The sequence below is a fragment of the Salvelinus sp. IW2-2015 genome, unplaced genomic scaffold (genome assembly GCF_002910315.2).
Source record: "Salvelinus sp. IW2-2015 unplaced genomic scaffold, ASM291031v2 Un_scaffold1335, whole genome shotgun sequence".
In the NCBI taxonomy this organism is placed as follows: Eukaryota; Metazoa; Chordata; class Actinopteri; order Salmoniformes; family Salmonidae; genus Salvelinus; species Salvelinus sp. IW2-2015.
The window spans coordinates 131,088-154,148 of NW_019942848.1; the positions used below are offsets into that span (position 1 = coordinate 131,088).

At 44.1% G+C, this 23,061-nt stretch overlaps 1 pseudogene; it reads left to right on the forward strand.

Annotated features, from left to right (window-relative positions):
* LOC112070471 (semaphorin-5A-like) overlaps window positions 1-23,061 on the forward strand; it is a 146,710-nt pseudogene that overhangs the window by 62,211 nt on the left and 61,438 nt on the right.

Below are 23,061 nucleotides of genomic sequence, written 5' to 3' on the forward strand. Positions count from 1 at the left end.
TTTCACTGTAATAGCTACTGTAAATTGGACAGTGCAGTTCGATTAACAAGATTTTAAGCTTTCTGCCAATATCAGATATGTCCATGTCCTGCGAAATGTTCTTGTTATTTACAGCCTCATGCTAATCGCATTAGCCTATGTTAGTTCAACTGTCCCGTGGGGGACCCACCAATCCTGAAGAAGTTTTAAAACCTACTATAGCAGTACTAGTTATTTCTCTGAGAGTGAGGCGGCTATATAGCATTTAGCAAAAAAAAATATTTGTCTCTCTGAATTGAAACCACCAAGGAGAGGGGAGTTAAAAATCATGTGATGTGTGCTCACACTCCCTCTCTCTCCACTCCTGCTTGTGTGCATTATAAACACATTAATCCTCTCCCCTCTCCCTCCTCCTGCCCCTCATCTCCTCCCCCTCTCCCCCCTCTCCACCCTCTCTCCCCCGCCCCCTCTAGCTGACCAACCTGACAGAGATCCATGACCAGATCAGTGGGATGGCCCGTTGTCCCTACAACCCTCTCCATAACTCCACAGCCCTGATCACGTCCAGTGGAGATCTCTATGCTGCCACCGCCATGGACTTCTCTGGCAGAGACCCAGCTATCTACCGCAGTCTGGGGGGGCTGCCGCCTCTACGCACCGCACAGTACAACTCCAAATGGCTGAATGGTAGGCCGGGGTACTGGAAGGAGGTAAAGGGTAGGGGGATAAGCAGTAGTAGTATAGAGATGTAGGAAAGGGGTTGAAGGAGTTAACGTGTGGTGTCTGTCACTGTCACAGTTTACTGATGACAAAGACCATAAACACACTTTTTTGTTTCCATTTCTTTCAAGACAACAAGGGATCAAAGTCTTTTAACTTCTTTAAAAAAAATATTATGTCACAAAAGCTTTCTCATTCTTTATTGACATGTTTCTCTCTTTCCTTGTTGAAGGACATCCAAAGTGTCATTTTCATCTGGTAGTGAAACGATGAGCGTGTCGGTCTGAAGAGCGCAGTGTGTTCCAGTTCAAAACACAACCCCCCCCTGGAACAAGGCTGCTGATTGAATACGCTGCTTCACTCATTCTCTAAAAGAGCAGGTCAATCTCTTGTCAACCAGGGATTTGATCTGATTCGCATTAAACCCCCAAAAATAAAACCGTACAAATATATATATATATATAAATAGGCACCGCATGTGTTGCAGCAACCTTTGAGAAAAGGTTCAGTACCTCAATTTATGAGTTACTGAATAGATGTTTCTCTCTCTCTCTTCTCCTGTGAAGCTGTGCAAAGCTTGCGGAGGAGAAGAGCATTTGAAAGAGCAAAAATAAATAAAAAATGTTTAATTTAAAAGTGGATTAAATCACTGTCAACGAGGATAAAGCATGTGGTTAAGATCCAATAATGTCAAACATAAAAATGAACCAGCAACGAGTGGATGTGGGAGGTCAGCAGATTTATTACGCCACTGCTTCGGTCCTTCCTCATCTGAGTCTGTAGGCTTCCCAGGATGAATAATAGGCTTTTACTATTGGAACACAAAAGGCATTAATAAAAAGACGATCATTTATGTTCCCTAATCACCTTTACCTCACAGCTCTACATCAAGATCCTATGGACCCCTAAATAAATAAACATAAATATGGGTTGTATTTACAATGGTGTTTGTTCTTCACTGGTTGCCCTTTTCTTGTGGCAACAGGTCACACATATTGCTGCTGTGATGTCACACGGTGGAATTTCACCCAGTAGATATGGGAGTTTATTAAAACTGGGTTTGTTTTCAAAATTGGGTTTTGTCTGTGTAATCTGAGGGACATTTGTGTCTCTAATATGGTCATACATTTGGCAGGAGGTTAGGAAGTGCAGCTCAGTTTCCACCTCATTTTGTGGGCAGTGTGCACATAGCCTGTCTTCTCTTCAGAGCCAGGTCTGACTACAGCGGCATTTCTCAATAGCAAAGCTATGCTCACTGAGTCTGTACATGGTCAAAGCTTTCCTTAAGTTTGGGTCAGTCACAGTGGTCAGGTATTCTGCCACTATTTATTATCTTTTTAGGGCCAAATAGCATTCGAGTTTGCTCAGTTTTTTTTTGTAAATTCATTCCAAATTTTCAAGTAATTATCTTTCTGTTTTCTCATGATTTGTTTGGGTCTAATTTTGTTGCTGTCCTGGGGCTATGTGGGGTCTGTTTGTGTTTGTGAACAGAGCCCCAGGACCAGCTTGCTTAGGGGACTCTTGTCCAGGCACATCTCTCTGTAGGTGATGGCTTTGTTATGGAAGGTTTGGGAATCGCTTCCTTTTGTGGAATTTAACGGCTCATTTCTGGATTTTGGTAATTAGCGGGTATCAGCCTAATTGTGCTCTGCATGCATAATTTGGTGTTTTGCATTGTACACTGAGGATATTTTTGCAGAATTCTTGGTTGGTGAACGGACCCCAGACCGTCACCAACCAAATAGGTGGGAGAGTGTACGCGGATTTGAGGAAAAGAGGGGCTGGCACGACTAGCCTGCCACAACGTTGTGGAGATGTTGAGCGCGTTGGCTGGGTGGATAGGGAGTTAGGGTGGCGAGGCGGGCGGAGAAAGGTGCGTTTATCGGCATAGGGCACATGGGCTTTGGGTGAAGGTACTTCCGAAAGTGTTTGTGGGAGGTGACTCGAGCAGCGTAAGGTAAAGAAGGAAGGGGCATCTTGTGTACACACCTTTCTCGCGTAAACTGGGTTAAGTGTATCTCTCTCCTCTCTCTCTCTCTCTCTCTCTCTCTCTCTCTCTCTCTCTCTCCTCTCTCCTCTCTCTCTCTCTCTCTCTCTCTCCTCTCCTCTCTTCTCATCTCTCTCCTCCTCTCTCTCTCTCTATTCTCTCTTTTCTCACTCTCAACTCTCTCTCAAACTCCTCTGTTCTTTCTCACTGCCTTTCCCCCTCCTTCAATAGAGCCTAACTTGTCTCCTCCTTCACAACAGAGCCTAACTTTGTCTCCTCCTCAACAGAGCCTAACTTTGTCTCCTACTTCAACAGAACCTAACTTTGTCACCTACTTCAACAGAACCTAACTTTGTCTCCTACTTCAACAGAAGCCTAACTTTTGTCTCCTACTTCAACAGAAACCTAACTTTGTCTCCTACTTCAACAGAGCAGACCTAACTTTGTCTCCTACTTCAACAGAGCCTAACTTTGTCTCCTACTCAACAGAGCCTAACTTTGTTCTCCTACTTCAACAGAGCCTAACTTTGTCTCCTACTTCAACAGAAACCTAACTTTGTCTCCTACTTCAACAGAAGCCTAACTTTGTCTCCTACTTTCAACAGAGCCTAACTTTGTCTCCTACTTCAACAGAGCCTAACTTGTCTCCTACTTCAACAGAACCTAATTTGCTACTTCAACAGAACCTAACTTTGTCTCCTACTTCAACAGAACCTAACTTTGTTCTCCTACTTCAACAGAACCTAACTTTGTCTCCTACTTCAACAGAACCTAACTTTGTTCTCCTACTTCAACAGAACCTAACTTTGTCTCCTACTTCAACATAGCCTAAAATTTGTCTCCTACTTCAACAGAACCTAAACATTTGTCACCTACTTCAACAGAACCTAACTTTGTATCCTACTTCAAACAGAAACCCTAACTTTTCTCACTTCAAACAGAGCCTAAATTTTGTCTCCTTACTTCAACAGAACGCTAACTTTGTCACCTACTTCAACAGAACCTAAACTTTTGTCTCCTACTTCAACAGAGCCTAACTTTGTCTCCTACTTCAACAGAAACCTAACTTTGTCTCCTACTTCAACAGACCTAACTTTGTCTCCTACTTCAACAGAACCTAACTTTGTCTCCTACTTCAACAGAGCCTAAATTTGTCTCCTACTTCAACAGAAACCTAACTTTTGTCTCCTACTTCAACAGAGCCTAACTTTGTCTCCTACTTCAAACAGAACCTAACTTTGTCTCCTACTTCAACAGAGCCTAACTTTTGTCTCTACTTTACGTTTCTACTTCAACAGAGCCTTAATTTGTCTCCTACTCAACAGAGCCTAACTTTGTCTCCTACTTCAACAGAACCTAACTTTGTCTCCTACTTCAACAGAGCCTAACTTTGTCTCCTACTTCAACAGAGCCTAACTTTGTCTCCTACTTCAACAGAGCCTTAACTTTGCTCTCCCTAACTTCAACAGAACCTAACTTGTCACCTACTTCAACAGAACCTAACTTTGTCTCCTACTTCAACAGAACCTAACTTTGTCTCCTACTTCAACAGAACCTAACTTTGTCTCCTACTTCAACAGAACCTAAACTTTTGTCTCCTACTTCAAACAGAACCTAACTTTGTCTCCTACTTCAACAGAGCCTAAATTTGCTCCTACTTCAACAGAACCTAACTTTGTCACCTACTTCAACAGAACCTAACTTTGTCTCCTACTTCAACAGAACCTAACTTTGGTCTCCTACTTCAACAGAGCCTAAATTTCTCTCCTACTTCAAAACAGAAACCTAACTTTGTCACCTACTTCAACAGAACCTAACTTTGTCTCCTACTTCAACAGACCTAACTTTGTCTCCTACTTCAACAGAACCTAACTTTGTCTCCTACTTCAACAGAAACCTAACTTTGTCTCCTACTTTCAACAAAACCTAACTTGTCTCCTACTTCAACAGACCTAAATTTGTCTCCTACTTCAAACAGAACCTAACTTTGTCTCCTACTTCAACAGAGCCTAAATTTGTCTCCTACTCACAGAACCTAACTTCGACCACTTCAACAGAACCTAACTTTGTTCTCCTACTTCAACAGAACCTAACTTTGTCTCCTACTTCAACAGAACCTAACTTTGTCTCCTACTTCAAAACAGAACCTAACTTTGGTCTCCTACTTCAACAGAACCTAACTTTGTCTCCTACTTCAACAGAACCTAACTTTGTCTCTACTTCAACACAGAGCTAAATTGGTTCCTACTTCAAACAGAACCTAACTTTGTCTCCTACTTCAAAACCTAATTTCCTAGCAACAGACCTAACTTTGTCCCTACTTCACAGACCTAACTTTTTTCTCCTACCTTCAAAAAAAAAACAGAACCCTAAAAACCTTTTTTGTCTCCCCTACTTTTTTCAACAGAAACCTAAACTTTGTTCTCCTACTTCAACAGAACCTAACTTTGTCTCCTACTTCAACAGAAACCTAACTTTTGTCTCCTACTTCAACAGAACCTAACTCTTTTTTCCTAAAAACCTAACTTTTTCAACAGAACCTAACTTTGTCTCCTACTTCAACAGAACCAACTTTGTCTCCTACTTCAACAGAACCTAACTTTGTCTCCTACTTCAACAGAACCTAACTTTGTCTCCTACTTCAACAGAACCTAACTTTGTTCTCCTACTTCAAACAGAACCTAACTTTGTATCCTACTTCAACAGAACCTAACTGTCTCCTACTTCAACAGAACCTTAACTGTCTCCTACTTCAACAGAACCTAACTGTTCTCCTACTTCAAACAGAACCTAACTGTCTCCTACTTCAACAGAACCTAACTTTTGTCTCCTACTTCAACAGAACCTAACTTTGTCTCCTACTTCAACAGAACCTAACCTTTGTCTCCTACTTCAACAGAACCTAACTTTGTCTCCTACTTCAAACAGAGCCTAACTTTTGTCTCCTACTTCAACAGAACCTAACTTTGTCTCCCTACTTCAACAGAACCTAACTTTGTCTCCTACTTCAACAGAACCTAACTTTGTCTCCTACTTCAACAGAACCTAACTTTGTCTCCTACTTCAACAGAACCTAACTTTGTCTCCTACTTCAACAGAACCTAACTTTGTCTCCTCTTACGACATCGGGAACTTCACCTACTTCTTTCTTCCGGGAGAACGCGGTGGAACACGACTGCGGTCGGACCGTGTTCTCACGTGCTGCTCGGGTCTGTAAGAACGACATTGGAGACGCTTCCTATTGGAGGACACCTGGACCACGTTCATGAAGGCACGGTTGAACTTGCTCTCGACCGGGAGATACCGTTCAACTATAACGAACTACAGGGGACGTTCTACCTGCCAGAGTTAGACCTGCTCTATGGGATCTTCACTACTAACGTGTAAGAAATACATTCTAGACACACAGAGACACACAGTGACACACAGAAACACACAGAAACACACAGAAACAGAAACACACAGAAACACCACAGAAACAGAGACACACAGAGACACACAGACACACACACAGAGACACACAGAGACACACACAGAGACACACAGAAGCACACAGAAGCACACAGAAACACACGAAATACACAGAAACAGAGACACACAGAGACACACACAGAGACACACAGAGACACACAGAAACAGAGACACACAGAGACACACAGAGACACACAGAAGCACAGAGAAACACACAGAAACAAGGACACACAGAGACACACACAGAGACACACAGAAGCACAGAGAAACACACAGAAAACAGAGACACACAGAGACACACACAGACACACAGAAGCACAGAGAAACACACAGAAACAGAGACACACAGAGACACACACAGAGACACACAGAGACACACAGAAACACACAGAAAACATACAGAAACACACAGAAACAGAGACACACAGAAACAGAGACACACGGAGACACACAGAAACAGAGACACACAGAAACAGAGACACACGGAGACACACAGAAACAGAGACTCAAAGAAACACCCACAGAGACACACAGAAACACACAGAGACACACAGAAACAGAACCACACAGAAACACACAGAGACACACAGAAAACACACAGAGACACACAGAGACACACAGAGACACGGAGACACAACAGAAGACAACGGAGACACACAGAGATACCACAGAGACACAGAGATACACAGAGACATACAGAGATACACAGAGAGACACAGAGACATACAGAAACACAGAGACACAAGATACACAGAGACACAGAGATACACAGAGAATACGAGAGACACAGAACACAGAGAAACACAGAGACACACAGAGATACACAGAGACATATACAGAGAGACACAGAGACACAGAACACATAGATACACAGAGACACAGAGAAACACAGAGACACACAGAGATACACAGAGACATACAGAGAGACACAGAGATACCACAGAGACAACACAGCTACGCACAGAGACACACAGACACACGCAGAGACAGACAGAGAGGCACAGAGAGACACACAGAGACATAACAGAAAAACACATAGACACACGCAGAGAAACACAGAGAGACATGCAGAGAAACACAGAGAGACACCACAGAGACATACAGAGAAACACAGAGACACATGCAGAGAAACACAGAGAGACACAGAGACATGCAGAGAAACACAGAGAGACACAGAGGGACACAGAGAGACATGCAGAGATACACAGAGAGACAGGCAGAAAAAACACAGAGACACAGAGAGACATGCAGAGAAACACAGAGAAACACAGAGAGACACAGAGAAACACAGAGACAGCGACATACAGAGAGACACAAGAGACATGCAGAGAAACACAGAGAAACACAGAGACAGCGACATACAGAGAAACACAGAGAGCACAGAGAGACACAGAGACAGAGACATACAGAGAGAACAGCAGAGAAACACAAGAGACACCAGAGACAGCGACATACAGAGAAACACAGCAGAGACACAGAGACATACAGAGAAACACAGAGAGACACAGAGACAGCGACATACAGAGAAACACAGAGACACAGAGAGACACAGAGACAGAGACATACAGAGAAACACAGAGAGACACAGAGACAGCGACATACAGAGAAACACAGAGACAGAGAGACACAGAGACAGAGGACATACAGAGAAACACAGAGACAGACGCAGGGACACGCAGAAACATGCAAGAACACTTAGAGAAACACAGACACACACGTTACCCTCTCTAACATGGGCTGTGCCGACCTACTCTGTCACAATGGGTAGGACAAGGCTATGGTCAGAGATACCAGCAGAGGGTAGACTCCAGAGGCGGCTGTGGATGAGCTATAGGAGACAGGCTCATTGTCATGGAATGAATGGAACGGTATCAAACACATCAAACGTATGGAAACCACTGTTTGATGCAGTTCCATTCCAGCCATTCCAATGAGCCAGTCCTCCCATAGCTCATCCCACCAGCCTCCACTGTGTACTCTGCTTAGAGGTTCCTTCATGGCTATTCGTATTATGGTCAATAAACCTTGAAGTGGCCCAAACACTGAAGTATCCTTCAGGTACAGCTGATAATGAACAGTCATACAGTACTATCATCATTCTCTCACGTTAAGTCGACAGTTGGATTCAGACTAGTTTCTCTCATGTTATTTATGATAGAGAAGACATGTTCCTTGTAAAGTGACAGTTTGAAAAGTCAAAGCTATTCATCAGGCCCGATCTGTACACTTAGCCAGAGAGGCAGAACCTCTAATTGAAGCCCGGTGTTCAATTTATAGTCACATTAGACCATCCATCACTCACAGTGGGAACTGAGTCCACAGACACGATCTGGTAGGGACAGATATAGAGGTATATACCAGTCAGCTAGCATTGTTTCTGCTTAGTTGGCTTCTTAACTTCTTTGGCTGCAAGCCCGAAGCCGGGCGCCAATATAACAACAGCCACTTCAAGTGCAGGGCGCGAAATTCAAAATATATTTTTTAGAAATATTTAACTTTCACACATTAACAAGTCCAATACAGCATATGAAAGATAAACATCTTGTGAATCCAGCCAACATGTCCGATTTTTAAAATGTTTTACAGCGAAAACACCACGTATATTTATGTTAGCTCACACCAAAATACAGAAAAGGACAGACATTTTTCACAGCACAGGTAGCATGCACAAAAACCAACCTAACTAACCAAGAACCAACCAAAACTAACCAAGAAACAACTTCATCAGATGACAGTCTCTTATAACATGTTATTCAATAAATCTATGTTTTGTTCGAAAAATTTGCATATTGAGCTATAAATCAGTTTTACATTGCAGCTACCATCACAGCTACCGTCAGAAATAGCACCGAAGCAGCCAGAGTAATTACAGACACCAACGTCAAATACCTAAATATCATCATAAAACATTTCTGAAAAATACATGGTGTACAGCAAATGAAGACAGGCATCTTGTGATTCCAGCCAATATTTCCGATTTCTTAAGTGTTTACAGCGAAAACACAATATAGCATTATATTAGCTTACCCACAATAGCCAGAAACACAAGCCATTTACCAGCAGCAAAGGTTAGCGATCGTAACAAACCCGCAAAAGATATATAATTTTTGACTAACCTTGATAAGCTTCATCAGATGACAGTCCTATACATCAGGTTATACATACACTTATGTTTTGTTCGAAAATATTAAATATTTTTAGAGCTGAAATCAGTGGTTATTACATTGTGCTAACGTAGCATCTTTTTCCCACAACGTCCGGATATTTTTTCTGACACTCACATATTCTGACCAAATAACTAGTCATAAACATTACTAAAAAATACATGTTGTTATAGGAAATGATAGATACACTATTCTTAATGCAATCGCCGTGTTAGAATTCTAAAAATAACTTCATTACGACATGCAGTTTACGTTATGGCAAGAACGTGCCCAAAATCTGGGCGCAAACTACGAGTTCACATGTTCGACAAGATATATGAAATAGCATCATAAAATGGGTCCTACTTTTGATGATCTTCCATCAGAATGTTGTACAAGGGGTCCTTTGTCCAGAACAATCGTTGTTTGGATTTAGAATGTCCTCTTCTCCAGTCAATTAGCACGGAAAGCTAGCAAAGTGGCGCGAAGCTCTCCTTCCTGAACATACGCAGACAAAGCAACACGCCTAACGTCCCGGAAAAAATTTAAATAATCTAATAAAACTATATTGAAAAAACATACTTTACGATGATATTGTCACATGTATCAAATAAAATCAAAGCCGGAGATATTAGTCGTCTATAACGACAGCTTTACAGAAGGCAATACCAGGTCACTTCTCGCGCGTTCCAGAAAACAGGAAATTGGGGTCACGGCATGCCAAGAGCTTTTATTCGACCTCAGATGATGTTATACACTCCATTTCTTCTCTCACTGCCTGTTGACATCTAGTGGAAGGCGTATGAAGTGCATGTATACTAATAAATATCAAGCACATTTATAGGCAGGCCCTAGAACAGAGCATCGATTTCAGATTTTCCACTTCCTGTCAGGAAGTTTGCTGCAAAATGAGTTCTGTTTTACTCACAGATATAATTCAAACGGTTTTAGAAACTAGAGAGTGTTTTCTATCCAATAGTAATAATAATATGCATATTGTACGAGCAAGAATTGAGTACGAGGCCGTTTGAAATGGGCACCTTTTATCCAGGCTACTCAATACTGCCCCTGCAGCCCAAAGAGGTTAATCTATCTCTCTCTATATATACTATATATACAGTACCACTCAGAGGTTTGGACACACCTACTCATTCAAGGGTTTTCTTTATTTTTACTAATTTCTACAGTGTATAATAATGGTGAAGACATCCAAACTATGAAATTACACATATGGAATCATGTACTTGTTGGCTGTTTTTCCTTCAATTTGCAGTCCAACTCATCCCAAACCCTCTCAATTGGGTTGAGGTCGGGTGATTGTGGAGGCCAGGTCATCTGATGCACCACTCAATCACTCTCCTTCTTGGTCAAATAGCCCTTACACAGCCTGGAGGTGTGTTGGGTCATTGTCCTGTTGAAAAACAAATTATATTCCCACTAAACCCAATCCAGATGGGATGGCGTATCACTGCAGAATGCTGTGGTAGCCATGCTGGTAAAGTGTGCCTTGAATTCTAAACAAATCAAAGACAGTTTCACCAGCAAAGCACCCCCACACCATCACACCTCCTCCTCCATGCTTCACGGTGGGAACCACACATGTGGAGATTGTCTGTTCACTGGCTCTGCATCTCACGGCAGTTAGAACCAAACATCTGAAATTTGGACTCATCAGACCAAAGGACTAATGTCCATTGCTCGTGTTTCTTGGCCCAAGCAAGTCTCTTCTTCTTACTGGTGTCCTTTAGTAGTGTTTTCTTAGCAGTAATTTGACCATGAAGGCCTGATTCACTCAGTCTCCTCTGAATAGTTGATGTTGAGATGTATCTGTTACTTGAACTCTGTGAGGCATTTATTTGAGCTGCAATCTGAGATGCAGTTAATTGCTGATTTCTGAGGCTGGTAACTCTAATGAACTTATCCTCTGCAGCAACGGTAACTCTGGGTCTTGCTTTCCTGTGGTGGTCCTCATGAGAGGCAGTTTCATCATAATGCTTAATGGTTTTTGCGACTGCACTTGAAGAAATGGTAAAAGTTCTTGGAATTTTCCGGATTGACTGACCTTCATGTCTTAATGTAATGATGGACTTTCGTTTCTCTTTGCTTATTTGAGCTGTTCTTGCCAAAATATGGATTTAGCCCTATTTGGTAAAATACCATCTTCTGTATACCACCCCTACCTTGTCACAAGACAACTGATTGGCTCAAATGCATTAAGAAGGAAATACATTTCACAAGTTAACTTTTAAGAAAGCACACCTGTTAATTGAAATGCATTTCAGGTGACTACCTCATGAAGCTGGATGATTCCATATGTGTTATTTCATATTGTTGATTTCTTCACTATTATTCTACAATGTAGAAAATAGTAAAAATTAAGCAAAACCCTGGAATGAGTATGTGTGTCCAAACTTTTGACTGGTAGTGTATATATATTTATATGCATCTCTCTCCCTCTCCTCCCCCCTACAGAAATAGCATAGCAGCGTCTGCGGTGTGTGCCTTCAACCTCAGTGCCATCACCCGTGTGTTCGGTGGCCCATTCAAATACCAGGAGAACTCTCGCTCCGCCTGGCTACCTTACCCCAACCCTAACCCTGACTTCCAGGTAAATATACACCTATCTTACCCTAACCCTGACTTCCAGGTAAATATACACCTACCTTACCCCAACCCTAACCCTGACTTCCAGGTAAATATACACCTATCTTACCCTAACCCTGACTTCCAGGTAAATATACACCTACCTTACCCTAACCCTGACTTTCAGGTAGATATACACCTACCACAACCCTAACCTTGACTTTCAGGTAGATATACACCTACCCCAACCCTGACTTTCAGGTAGATATACACCTACCACAACCCTAACCCTGACTTCCAGGTAGATATACACCTACCCCAACCCTGACCCTGACTTTCAGGTAGATATACACCTACCCCAACCCTAACCTTGACTTTCAGGTAAGGAACTCCAAATGGCCGTAAAACTGAGCTCACAGGGAAATCTCCTATCCCAATATTCTAAAAAGGGCCTGAAGCCATGTGTTCAGCTAGGTATTTGTTCTATCAGGGTTAAGCCAGGCTCAGGTTCAGATTGGGATATGGTTTGGGAATAACCAGTCTGAAAATAACCAGACACCAGTAGCTACAACAGTATTACAAGACATATGGATGAGTCAGGTCAGTGCCTTATATGAGATATCTGACCGCGAACAGTCCGCTCTAGTGGTCTTTTAGCCATCGTGCTGTTACTCCTTCCTGGTTATTCTGAGAGCACACTAACATTCAAGGTCCGTTTTAATCACCACAACAACAACTCTGTCCAATTAACCAACACACAGAAACGTCATCACATACACTGCCTTTATAGGAATATACTCATGAGTGTTGGTGGTTATTCATTGTGAGGGTTGGTGGTTATTCCTCATGAGGGTTGGTGGTTATTCATTATGAGGGTTGGTGGTTATTCCTCATGAGGGTGGTGGTTTATTCATTATGAGGGTTGGCGCTGGTCTATGACTCATGAGGGTTGGGTGGTTATTCATTGTTGAGGGTTGGGGTGGTTTATTCCCAGAGGTGATGCTAGGTTTGGTGGTTATTCTCTGAGGGGTGTTTTCATCTGAGGGTTGGTGGTTATTCCTCATTGAGTGGTTGGTGGTTATTTCATTGTGAGGGGTTCAGACAGGTGGGTATTCCCTCTGAGGGTTGGTGGTTATTCATTATGAGGGTTGGTGGTTATTCCTCACTGATTGGTGGTATTCTTGTGATGTGTATTCAGGTGTGGTTTCTTGACGGTTGTTATCCTCATGAGGGGGGGTTATCTCATGGGTTGTGGTTATTCTCATGGAGGGTTGGTGGTTATTCCTCATGAGGGTTGGTGTTATTCCTCATGAGGGTTGGCGTGCGTTATTCATTATGAACGGTGTGGTGGGTATTTCCTATGAGGGCTTGGTGGTTATTCGTGTATGAGGGATTGGTGGTTATCTCATGCAGGGTTGGTGGTTATTCATTATGAACGTTGGTGGGCTATTTTCATCTATAAGCGTTTGTGCGGTATTCCTCATGAACGTTGGTGGTTGTTCTTCATGAGCGTTGTGGTGTATTCATCTATAAGCGTTGGTGGGTTTTCATTATAAGCGTTGGTGGGTGTCTTCATAGCGTTGGTGGCGTTTTTCATTTATGAGCATTGGGGGTATTCATTATGAACTTGGTGGGTATTCTTCATGAGGCGTTGGGTGGGTATTTCATAATACGCATTTGGTGGGTATTCATCATGATCGTTGGTGTGGTGTTCAGTTTGAGTGTTGGTGTGGTATTCATTTATGAGCGTGGTGGGTATTCATTATGATCGTTGGTGGGTGTTCATTTTGAGCGTTGGTGGGTATTCATATATGAGCGTTGGTGGTATTCATTAGACGTGTTGGTGGGTGTTCATTTTGAGCGTTGGTGGGTATTCATTATGAGCGTTGGTGGGGTATTTCATTATGAGCGTTGGTGGGTATTCATTATGACGTTGCTGGTATCATTATGAGCGTGTGGGTGGGTGTTCCTTCATGAGCGTTGGTGGGTATTCATTATGAGCGTGGGTGTGGGTATTCATTATAGAGCGTTGGTGGGTGTTCATTATGAGCGTTGCGTGGGTATTCATTATGAGGCGTTGGTGGGTATTCTGAGGTGTGCATTATGAGCGTTGGTGGGTATCATTATGAGCGGTTGGGTGGTAGGTTACTTCATTGAGCGTTTGCTGGGTATTCATTATGAGCGTTGGGTGGGTGTTCTTCATGAGCGTTGCTGGGTATTCATTATGAGCGTTGGTGGGTGTTCCTCATGAGGGTTGGTGGTTATTCATTATGAGCGTTGGTGGGTATTCACTTGAAACTTGGAAATCACTAATAAATGTAGAAACAATGATAATATAACATGAATAAAAAAATGAACAAATGATTATAAAACATGAATTTAACAAACAAACAATGAACCGCGAGGTGTACAACTTCAGAGACTTATGGATTCCGAACTATGATCACACAACAAAATGCTATTCCAGCTGAATCTGCTGTCTCCTTCAATGTCAGATGGAGCAGCTTTTAGTTTCTCCACTTTCCCCTTCTGGTTCCTAAGGGAGTAATAGCACAAGACTTGGAAAGCAACAGAAAGACACACAAAACACAACAGTGTTAACGATGTGATAAGCTATGTATAATTAATATATGTGTGACAACCAACGTCTGAGACCATGACAATTCCCACTCTCTCTTCACCTGACTCTATGCCTCCAGGATACTGTCCTGCTGGGTTCCACAAAAATGAAAGCTCTAAAAAGCTTCCTCATGCTTTCGCCCAGTCTTCCCCTTTAGGCCCCAGGTTTCCCAAGTCATTTTCACTTTGTTCCCCATCTCCTCCATTTCACCTGATATGCAAGTGCGTATCCCTAATCCACGTTACATCCTCTTGAGGTAACTCAGCACTGTATATGCTTTCACATCAATGCCTTCAACATTTTGTTCAGAGTACAATTACCCCTCTATCCTTTATCATATGATGCATTAACCCATAAAGCAGCTAAACCCCGAACCAACTATGATGTTTATAGTAGTTCCCAGACCCAACCAATCTGTATGTCTTACAGTGGAATCTAGTCTCTCTCCCGCTCCGCTTCCTGTGTCATGGTGTCTTCACTCCCCCATTATGCAGCTGGACCTCACTTCACATGAGAACTATGCTCCCCCCAAGGAGAGACATGGCAATCTTAACCTCTGCAGGTACTGTTCGAAGTAGTGTGTGTCCCAATCCAATGCTGTTCCAACACCCCCGCCTCGTGTCTCTTGATGTACACTCAATCTCCAGAGTTCAGCCCGTGCCCTTGGTTATACCTCTGCTTTCACCTGAGGATAACACACTGCGACACATGGGTCATTTCCTGACAACATCATTTGTGATATTTGAATAACTGAATCCCCTGTCCTCCCATCGGTCCCCCAGTTACCAGTAACCAATCCATGTGACATGAGTCGTCATAACTGATATCCCTACAATGCTACTACAGTAACCACTGCTCCTTCCAACATGGCCATGACTATAGACTCACAATACCCCTCATTTGTGTATAAGTCCAGGTCCATGCTATCAATATAGCATCCTACGCTAGTAGTACTGCTCCTTCAGTTACTGTCCCTACTGCTCCTTCAGTTATCTGTCCTACAGCCTAGTTCCTGTCTACAGCTCTTTCAGTTACTGTTCTAAGCTCTAGTTTACTGTCCCGCCAGCTCCTCAGTTACTGTCCTACAAGCCTTCAGTACTGTCTCTACGAGTCTTCAGTATGTCCCTACAGCTCCTTCAGTTACTGTCCTACAGCTCCTTCGAGTTACTGTCCCTACAGCTCTTCAGTTACTGTCCCTACAGCTCTCAGTTACTGTCCCTACGCTCCTCAGTTACTGTCCCTACAGCAGCCTCCTTCAGTTACGTCCTACAGCTCCTCTTCCAGTCTAGTTCTGTCCTACAGCTCTTCAGTTTATGTCCCTAAGCTCCTTCAGTATGATCCTAGCTCCTATCAGTATTTACTGTCTACAGTCTTCCTAAGTTACTCGTCTACTGTCCTTCAGTTACTGTCCCTACGCTCCTTCAGTTACTGCTCCTACAGCTCCTTCAGTTCGGTCCCTAAGCTCTTCAGTTACTGCCTACAGCTCCTTCAGGTTACTGTCCTACAGCTCTTCAGTTACTGTCCCAGCACGTCAGTTACTGTCTTACAGCTGTCAGTTACTGTCCTACAGCTCCGTCAGTTACTGTCCTGACAGCTCCTTCTGTTACTGTCCCTACAGCTCCTTCATACTGTCCATACGCTCCTTCAGTTAACTGTCCCTACAGGCTCCTTCAGTTACTGTCCTACAGCCTCTTCAGTTAATGTCCCTACGCGCTCCTTCAGTTACTGTCGCCTTACATTACCTGTTCTGTCCAAGCTCCTTCAGTACTGTCCTACATGCTCCTTCAGTTACTGCCCTACAGCTCCTTCAGTTACTGTCCCTACAGCTCCTTCAGTTTACTGTCCTACAGTCCCTTCAGTTATGTCCCTACAGCTCCTCAGTTACTGTCCCTACAGCTCCTTCAGTACTGTCCCTACAGCTCCTTCAGTTACTGTCCCTACAGCTCTTCAGTACGTCCTCATCTACCTGCTCATTACTCCACCTGTCTCCTTGCTTTCCCTCAAGTGTCTCCGACTGTTCCTACAGCTCCTTCAGTTACTGTCGCTACAGCCTCTTCAGTTACTGTCCCTACAGAGCTCCTTCAGTTACTGTCCCTACAGCTCCCTCAGTTACTGTCCTACAGTCCTTCAGTTACTGTCACCTTTCTCTGTCCCTACAGCTCCATCAGTTACTGTCCTACAGTCCTCCGTTCTGTCCTACTGCTCCTTCAGTTACTGGTCTACAGCTCTCATACTGTCCCTACAGCTCCTTCAGTTACTGTCCTACGGTTCCTTCAGTACTGTCCCTACAGCTCCTTAGTAACGTCCTACGTCTCAGCTCTGTCCCTAGCTCTCTGTTATGTCCCTACAGCTCCTTCAGTTACTGTCCTACAGCTCCTTCAGTTACTGCCTCTACGCTCTCAGTTACTGTCCCTACAGCTCTTCAGTTTGTCTACAGCTCCTTGTTACTGTCCTACAGTCCTTCAGTTACTGTCCCTACAGCTCTTCAGTTACTGTCTGCTACGATTCCCTATCAGTTACTGTCCCTACAGTCCTTCAGTTACTGTCCTACAGCTCCTTCAGTTAATTCCTAAGTCCTTCAGTTTTCTACGCTCTTCAGTTACTGTCCCTACAGCTCTTCAGTTACTGTCCTCTACAGCTCCTTTCAGTTACTGTCCTACACGTCCTACAGTTTATTGTCACTACAGCTCCTTCAGTTATGTCCTAAGCTCTTCAGTTACTGTCACTAGCTCTTCAGTTACTGTCACTACAGCTCCTTCAGTTACTGTCCTACAGCTCTTCAGTTTACTGTCACTACAGCATCTTCAGTTACTGTCATACAGCGCCTGCCGTAAGAATACCTCCTGCATGTAATCTGTGAAATGTTCACGGCTGTTAGAAATTGGAGAAAAATGAATGAGTTGGGAATAATACCAACTATAACAAAACTCACAGGTGTCCTGAAAGTTTACCATAATGTCTGTAATGCACTGGTATCTCGTCTACTCTCAACATGATCTAGGTATGTTGTAATGTCAAATAAATCCCACATTGTGTACAGTTAGCTGCTCCTCCTTCTCTATGAGCTATCTCTTAACCATATACAGTCTCTGGGGAATAATACTCCTCTTCATTACATCTAACCATAAACACTCCTACTCCTAATGCATTGTCTACAGTTAAAAACATACTAGCACTTCTCAAATCAGTTAGTCAATATACATCATTCCCTCCTCTGGAACAATGAAACACCTCATGTTCCACGAAACCTGTCACGTTCCTGACCTGTTTTCCTTTGTTTTGTATTTGTTTTAGTTGGTCAGGGCGTGAGTTGGGTGTGTTGGTCTAGGTTTGATTTTTATGTTGGGATTTTGTGTTCGGCTGGTATGATTCTCAATCAGAGACAGCTGTCAATCGTTGTCCCTGATTGAGAATCATACTTAGGCAGCCTGGGTTTCACCTGTGTTTTGGTGGGTGTTTGTTCCTGTGTCAGTGTTTGGGCCACACAGGACTGTTTCAGGTTAGTCACGTTGTTGGTTGTTGTATTTTTAGTGTTTGTTGTTTTCCATTAAAATATGAATACTTACCAATCGCATCTTGGTCGGATCCATGCTCCTCTCTCGTCGAGGAGGAGAACGACTACGACAGCCGTTACAGAAACACCCACCATAACAGACAAGCGGATTGGAGAAGGAAGGCAAGAACAACAGCACATGGGAAAGAGAAATGGACTTGGGAGGAAATCCTAGACGGTAAAGGACCTGGGAGAGCCAGTGGAGTGTCGCCGCCAAAGCGGAGAGGAGTTTTATGAGCGAAAGCAAGACAGAGCGGCTGAAGCCGAGAGGCTCACCCAAAAATTTATTGGGGGTGGTAAGGGGAGTGTGGCGAAGCGGGTTGGATACCCGAGCCAATCCCCGGGCTTACGTGGAGTGAGAGGGCGTCGTACTGGTCAGACACCGTGTTATGCAGTGAGCTTACGGGTCCCCAGTACGCGTGCTTAGCCCAGTGCGGGTATTCCACCTTGCCGCACTGGGAGGGTAGGTTGGCATGAGCCGGGTGGATGAAGCCTGGCCAAATATCTGGCCTCCAGTAGTTCTCGGCCGGCGTACATGGACAGCCTTAAGGTGGTGTCCGGTTCGCCTGCATAGCCCAGTGGCGGGCTATTCCACGCCGCCCTGGCAGGGCTACGGGGAACATTCAACCTGGTAAGGTTGGGGAGGCTCGTGCTCAAGCGCACGTGTCCTCTTCACGTCCGGTATATCGGCGCCACTTCCACGCCAGCAGTACATCAGTGCCGACACCACGCACAGGCTTCCAGGTGCATTTCAGAGCCCTGTTCCTCCTCCACGCACTCTCCCTGTGGTGCGTGTCTCCAGCCAGTGCCTCCAGTTGGCACCACGCACCAGGCCTACTGTGCGCCTCAGCAGGTCAGAGTCGGCCGTCTGCTCAACGCCGCCTGCGCTGCTTGCCTGCTCACGCAGCCTGTGTCTGACTGCCTGCCTTCCCAGCGCTGTCTGAACTGCCTGCCTGCCCAGCGCTGCCCGTCTGTCCGAGCTTTCAGAGCGTCCAGCGCAGCCGAGCGCCAGCAGGACAGCCAGAGCCGTCCAGCCAGGACCAGCCAGAGCCGTCAGCCAGGACCGCGAGCCAGAGCCGTCCAGCCAGGACCAGCCAGAGCCGTCAGCCAGACCAGCCAGAGCCGTCCAGCCAGGATCCAGCCAGAGCGTCCAGCCAGGATCAGCCAGAGCCGTCCAGCCAGGATAGCCAGGCCGATCCAGCAGGAGCTGCCAGCCAGCCAGGATCCGCCGGAGCCTTCGCAGCAGGATCCGCGGAGCCTTCCGCCAGCCAGGATCGCGGAGCTTCCGCAGCCAGGATCCGCCGGAGCTTTCCGCCAGCAAGGATCCGCAGAGCCTTCCGCCAGCCAGGATCCGCCAGAGCCTTCCGCCAGCAGGATCGCCAGAGCCTTCCGCAGCCAGGATCCGCCCTCAGTCCGGTGCTGCCCTCAGTCCGGTGCTGCCCTCATCCGGTGCTGCCCTCAGTCCGGTGTGCCCCTCAGTCCGGTGCTGCCTCAGTCGGTGCTGCCCTCATCCGGTGCTACCCCTCAGTCCGATGCTACCCTCAGTCTGTTACTGCTTTTGGAATAATGGGATTGACATGGAGGGTGGATATTGGGAGGAGGCCACGGAAGCGGGGGTTGACTATGGTGGGGACCACGACCAGCGCCAGAGCCGTCACCGTGGACAGACGCCACACCAGATCTTCCCTAGACTTTGTGCTGGTGCGCCCAGAGTTCGCACCTTAAGGGGGGGGTTCTGTCACGTTCCTGACCTGTTTTTTTGTTTTGTATTGTTTTAGTTGGTCAGGGTGAGTTGGGTGGGTTGGTCAGTTTGATTTCTATGTTGGGATTTTGTGTTCGGCTGGTATGATTCTCAATCAGAGACGCTGTCAATCGTTGTCCCTGATTGAGAATCATACTTAGGCAGCCTGGGTTTCACCTGTGTTTTGTGGGTGTTTGTTCCTGTGTCAGTGTTTGGGCCACACAGGACTGTTTACAGTTAGTCACGTTTGTTGGTTGTTGTGTTGTTGTTTTCCCATTAAAATATTGAATACTTACCAATCCGCATCTTGGTCCGATCCATGCTCCTCCTCGTCTGAGGAGGAGAACGACTACGACAGCCGTTACAAAACCTAAAAACATATTGACTTGAAAAGAAAAAAGAAACCAAGTACATGTTCAATAACGTAGCACCACTCATTGATGGCGATGCAGCATAAACATTCTGAATACAGGGTAAAACAAAGACAACTTTCATGTTTGTACCAAGCTAACATCCAGTGCTTACCCCAAACAAACCACCTCCAACTCAGGATGACGCTTAGAGATACGTTTCTGGAGACTCAGCCACATAAATGTTGGCAGCGTATCCACCCCTCATCGTGCTTAAGCAATTCTCTCTCGCTGTATCCCCATCACAACTAAAACATTTTATAAATTATCCAACCCAAATTTAGAATGACTGACCTCAGTGCTTACTTTGAGACTAAGTCTCAAATTCCAGTTTATCAACTTCGCACACATCACCCCTGTTAGAACATACATTTATAAACAACTTTTTATTGCCGGTCATAACTCTTCTCAGTACAGCCCCTCCTTTGTCCCTGTTTTCCTGTCATGACCTGGTGAAGAAAGATCAGTATCTCAATGCATTTTCAGTTTAAATAGTTAGCAGGGCGTATACCACCACCTCACCTCAGATATCGTTTACAGTTAATTTTCCCAACGGCACATGTAACTTCTGCCTGTCACATTTCATGGCCCTTGATAATGTCCCGATTTTAATATCCAAGTAGATACTTCCGTTTCTCCCACGTACACGAGTCTCTCACCTGAGCTTGTTCTCTCTCTCCACGCTCACTCCACACACTCTCAGCACCCCAGCCCTGATTTATGGCGCGGACTCAGATAAGAGTGGTAAAAGTCACTGTCTCTCATTGCACGCCTTTGTCGCACTTTCTTCAGCTGGTGAGGGAGGGTTTTGAGGTTTACACACACTGTCTATGGTCAAATTATTCCTTCCATGCATTAAGACACGATCTGACGTCACCTTCCATGATAACCTCAAAAATGCACAGATCATAACAACAGTTAAGTTCATTACATTTCTGTTTCAGGAAACCAGACAAACATTGACTATATGACGAATTATGACATTAACCTTTTCTTAATAACATCTTTAAGACAAATGTCAAAAAGCATAACATAATGTTACTGCTAAAAAAAACATTTTCTAAATTAGTCCATACTCCCTTATTCTACTGGCGACCTCTAGGAAGATCCTGAAGATAGCACCCTAACCCCTCACAGAATTCCCACTCCAGGATCCCAATCTGCACCCTAACCCCTCACAGAATTCCCACTCCAGGATCCCAATCTGCACCCTAACCCCTCGCAGAATTCCCACTCCAGGATCCCAATCTGGTGATATTTGTATCAAAACAAAAACTCAACATGAAATCAGCAATACATATATCACAATCCATTTGAAGTAACTGCCATCCCTTATTAACATATATTTTCCTTTCTATATGCAGCCGAAACACAGTACCACTGTATAAGTACCCCAAAGACCAGGACCTCAGGGAACTGGTAATTTTCCCCTTTCAAACACGTGATTAAAAAAAAACATGTTAAATCAAAAATAAACCAATTCGAATAACTAATCAACTTAGAATTGCAACTCTTTATAACTCCCTACGGAAATAATAATAATCTCTTAAAGTAATGGTACAATTTGGATAGAGAGTGTTTCTCAAGAATTATTTTATGAAATCCCCCTGTCTATTTAATTCATAATGAAGTTGATCATTCTTCATTAGGAATTTTTAATATTCAGAGCTTTCGACACCATTAAAATGTTTCCACTCCCTTTCTTTCCCTGTCCTTCGGAAACCATTTAAATACCTGTTCATAACATTTCATCCTCCTTCATACCCATTTTAACTGAATTGAAAAGACCCCATCCAATAAATCCCACAACACGGTGATAGCATCTCTCCACCGACTCTAACGATTCACTGGTCTCCTTTTCCCTATGTGGTTCTCCATAACCATCATACCACATAAAAAAATGTAAAGTTCATTTTAGGTTTGGTAACCCCTATACTAATTCCTCGTGACCCTTCCACCCATTCGTCCATTCTAGAATTCCATTCCAGAATGAGATGACATCAAAAGTACATTTATTTTAAAATAAAACCACATAACATGTCTAATGATTTAAGCAAACCCTAAAGCTTTCTGCATTTGCAAGAAGAGTTTGGCCATATAATTTAAATGTGTTACCTTTACACGGAACCCAAACTGGCTGTGCGCATGCGCCATCGTGGGCCATCGTGCACAATCGTGCATACATTTATTTTGTCCCCCTACACCAAACGCGATCACTACTTGCAGGTTAAAATATCAAAGCAAACTCTGAACCAATTACATTAATTTGGGGAAGGGTCGATAAGCATTAAACATTTATGGCTATTAAGCTAGTTAGCTTGCACTTGCTAGCTAATTTGTCCTATTTAGCTAGCTTGCTGTTGCTAGCTAATTTGTCCTGGGATATAAACATTGAGTTGTTATTTTACCTGAAATGCACAAGGTCCTCTACTCCAACAATTCATCCACACATAAAACGGTCAACCGAATCGTTTCTAGTCATCTCTCCTCCTTCCAGGCTTTTTCATCTTTGAACTTATATGGTGATTGGCATCTAAACTTTCATAGTATTACTACGCCGACGGCAAAACAGTTTGTCTTTCAATTACCCACGTGGGTATAACCAATGAGGAGATGGCACGTGGGTACCTGCTTCTATAAACCAATGAGGAGATGGGAGAGGCAGGATTTGCTCGCGATGCGAGCGGTGTGGTCAGCCTGTTAGAATCCATTCCCCTGGCATTTCGCCTAGAATCTTCAACCCAAAATAATTTTCCTGTGGCAGTGGTAGCCAATTTCTCATCGTAAGGTATCCCGCAATATTTAATCCCTGGCCTTTACTAAACAGTTAGGTAACACGTTATCTCATACGTCT